Below are 4,429 nucleotides of genomic sequence, written 5' to 3'. Positions count from 1 at the left end.
ATGTTTATTGTCCCCCCCAACATTTAGATGAGATTTTCGCCCCTGTCTAATATGTGTCGAAAATATAAGAAACATTCATTTTTAGCAGTGATGTAAACAGTTGTGCTGCTTAATATTTTTTGTGGAAACTGTGACTCATTTTTTCAGACTTTTGTGAATAAAAGGTTAAAATTGACAGCATTTATCTTAAAACATAATAAATGTCACTTTAATGTCACTTTAATCAACTTAATGCATCCTTGCGGAGTATTAATAAATAAATAAATAATAAAAATCATACTGATCCCAAACTTTTCAACACAAATGTATACATGACAGTTTAGCACTGAAATTAATTTTCCTCCATTAGCTAAAATATTGATGAAAATCAATACTCACCAATATCAACCAAATAAATGATGCTAGAGTTACTTCATTTATTTTAACTAGTATGTATAAAACAGGACAGAAACTTGAATTTGCCTAAATAGCAATAAAAAACAAAGTATATACAGCATTTCTATAATTATAATTTCTATAATACATTATCTATTATCTATATTATTTACTGTAATATTAGAGTTTTAATAATTATTTAATACATTTGAATAAGATTTTAATTAAAACATTATTGTAAAATATATAATAAATATGTGTGTATTTATGTATGCATATGTATATATATATATATATATACATACATATACATACACATACACACATAAAAATTTTAAACTGAGTTGAATCCCTCAGAGCTATTTACTTTGAGCATTCTTACATAGAGCATTTCAAATTGCTCAATTATAAAGTTCAGTGATGGTTAGGATGCTCCCTTTTAAGGTGGCAGTAGAAAGTTCACCGAGTTTTGGAGCAGAGCTCATATGTATGCACATATTCTGTATTGCGGTTTTAATCAGAGTCTACATCACAAGGTTTTTCCACTATGCTGTGATTTGTCGTGATCAGGGATATCAAAGATGACTAAACGGGAAGCGGGAACGTACTTCATCTCGCCGCTCCCCTCTGTGTTCATGTTTCTGTCAGACCCCGTCTCCTTTTTCCATCCGCTTCAAAATGAATACCCCCTACCCTTCCATTTAAACACGCACTCACACTTAGATGTAAAACGCTCTCTGCAAGCGGCCAGTCGACAGATTACATGTTGAGCAGAGGCAATTTGCTGACAGACAAGCCTGAACATTTCAATCATTTCTAGGAAGATGGGTGACAATAGTTCACAGGCACTCGTGCACCTGACCCTCCGGCCCTCTCCTCTTCCTTCTTCAATGAGCCTCAAAATTGAACCCGCACAAAAGTGTCTTTTCTTATTATAAATGACCTCATTCATATGGGGATGGTGTTGCCTGATCTGTTCAGGCTGTCTCTCTCTCTCACACTCACAGATAGGATTTCATTCTGATCATCACATTGAAACATCAGGGTGGAGAGTGAGAAGATGAGTCTGGTATAAAATGAGGCGGCCACAGCATCTCACTGCACCTTTTTTTGTTTTGAGAGGAGTTCTGGGATCCTCGAAAAATGTACTTTTAATTTTACTCTATGTCCAAGAGAACAGCGATAAACCGTGCTTCCAGAAGGCTATCAGAATACGATTTTCCATTACATGTAAATGCTTATTTTATATATATTTCATCAAATTCATGTTTTTACAACTCAATATGCTTAGGGGTGGACCGATATGGGTTTTTAAATGGATTCTTAGGGGTCTGATCTAATAAGGACAGGGACTGAGGGAACAAACAATGCTAAACGCTAATAATAAAAAGCAGCAAAGCATAGTTCAGATAGAAAAACAAATTGGCTTGTCAACTTTAAAAAGAAAGCTTTGGATATCTTTTGTTAAGGTTAGCATATCTGAATAAACTTTCACACGTTCCACCAGTAAATGACACTTTTTTTTCCTTTTTTTTTAATAACTTTGTTATTTAATTTTGCATACGAGTATTTTCATCATCTCAACAAAATACATTATTAATCAATATTATCCACAATAATAGTCAATGATTTAATATTTGTATTTTATTTATACATTCAAATATATTTTTAATTATGATATATTTATTAAGATATCATATTTAAATTCTTAATATTTACATTACATACACATTACATTTAATGTACATAAAAAGTATATATTTTTTTATTTAAATATTTAATATCTAATATCGTTAATGATATTTATATTTATATATATTTATATATATATATATATATATATATATATATATATATATATATATATATATATACGCACACACACATATTTATAGGTTATAATATTATCCATCCATCCATATTATAATTATTGTAAAAAAAACAAATCAAAATATGCAAGATAAAATAATAATAATACATTTTTTTTTTAAAAATCACAGCAGGCCAGAATATTTTTTTAGTTCTTTAATTAGAAGTACAATAAGCATCTTTATACATGAAATACATGTATGCTTCTAGTAGACATAACTGAAGCGGTCCAAGGATATACAGCTTATGGGCATAATATATTCATAACAAATATATTCTCAACTATATTAGTAATCATTATTCACATTCTGCGATGAACAATAATATTATTTCAAAGCAGGAATACTAAATTAGCCACGGAGGAGAAAACCCCGTTTACTAGTAGTGCACCAAATGCATTTAATGTAGTATGCTAATAAGGGAAATTATTTCCAATATTTCAGTATTTCCATGTATCAAAAAGAAGCAGGAAAAAAAGGTAGATCTCCATGGAATGTTCATGAAATTGCTAAATATGGAAAAATTAAATAAATGTTGGGGGACAACTATGTTTGCAACCAGCCATAGGTTACAGTGAAATCCACAGTGGCTGTCAATAAATGAGGATTTGGTAGCTTTCCTTATGTCCACAGTCCCAGGCCAGGCATGTCCTGTCAGCAAAATTGAGCAGATATGGGGCATATGGTGACACAAGGGTGGTCATGAGGTGAAACAGAGCCATCCCTGCTTGTCTGAAGCGGAAATAAGGACTGATTTAATTCAGGCGATCTGCAGAACTGCTTGCCATCTGCACCACCATCCTGAACCATTTCAATTTGAAAGAAACAAGTCTTTTAAAGGGCCAGTCCATGCTTTTGAGTTTCATTATGCCTAACCTTTATCGTGTATGATCTGTAGTGTGTGGTTTCTATTTAGGAAACCAAGTAAGGAGTCCTTACTGAGGTCAAATGGATTTACTCGCAGGTTAAAAATTCACTTTCCAATGTGTAACAAACCCAGAACAGAAACAAATTCCAAACTTATCCCAAAAATATGACCCACTAAAACTTGAAATGTACATCAATACTAGCATGTGAGGCTTCTCTGTTGTAAACAACTGCTGAAATGACATTACTAGCACAAAATTGTACAAAAAAATTTTTTTTTTAGGCCTTTGTTGTGAGCAGCTGCAGCATATCCTCTCAGTGTCACACAAAAAGGTTTTTCTGGATGGTGGCATGCTGTTGATAAATGTTTCTGTGATATGCTGCAGATCGAGTGTTAAAAGCATCATCAGTACACGTCAAAGAGCTTGTATCCGATCCAACATAAATCAATATTTTCTAGTTTTCGTTGTAGTTTTAGATGCATTTCAACTGGCCAGAATCCTTCACTTTACTCTTAATGCAAACCTTATATAATCTAATGTTGTCTGGATATCATGTCACTCTGTCTCGCTGACTTTCAAAACCTTTCCATATGTGTGCAGTCTTCAGATGATGGGAAACATGACAAAAGTATGCCAGTGTATTTGGGGACAGCAAAGATAAAGCTATATACCAAAGAATGGATAAAGATGAACTTCAGTTGTTGATGAAAACTTGATATAAGGTGCACCCAAAGAGACAGAGAAAGAGGCTAGTGTAGCACAAAACATGCAGCTGCATATACAGAATCAAATATATACAGTATATGTACAAATATAAGGAAATCTTTTTGGCCAGTGAGCTACATCAGCTTTAGTAGACAACAGAGAGTAGTTCTGGACAGCAAAATATACTCCACAAATACAGCAGATGTGATGAATCACAATTTACTATGGTTAAAAATATAAATATATTCATGTTTCTAGACGGGAAGTCAGTTGCACTGATTTTATTATGGCAACAGGTCGTAATCCGGAAACTGTACCAGTAATACTTTGCTTCATAGATGTTAGCAGTTCTGGGAAACAGTTGGTTTAACCCCCCAAAAAAAAGTATTACTAGAGAAATTGCTCCCATCATTACCACAAGAGAAATCCCCAATGTTCAGTAACATGTCTGTGTATTTGATTCCTGAAGATTTATGAGAATAAAGTGTCATTTCAGAGCTTAAAAAGATTCACAGGTTTTCCTACACCTTCAATTAAGATTAAAGTGACATAGATTCGGGGCTGACATCATAGATGAAGACAACTGGTTTGTGAATCAGTTCAGTACGTCTC

The sequence above is a fragment of the Carassius carassius genome, chromosome 5 (genome assembly GCF_963082965.1).
Source record: "Carassius carassius chromosome 5, fCarCar2.1, whole genome shotgun sequence".
NCBI classification, from domain to species: domain Eukaryota; kingdom Metazoa; phylum Chordata; class Actinopteri; order Cypriniformes; family Cyprinidae; genus Carassius; species Carassius carassius.
This window is presented reverse-complemented; position numbering follows the sequence as displayed.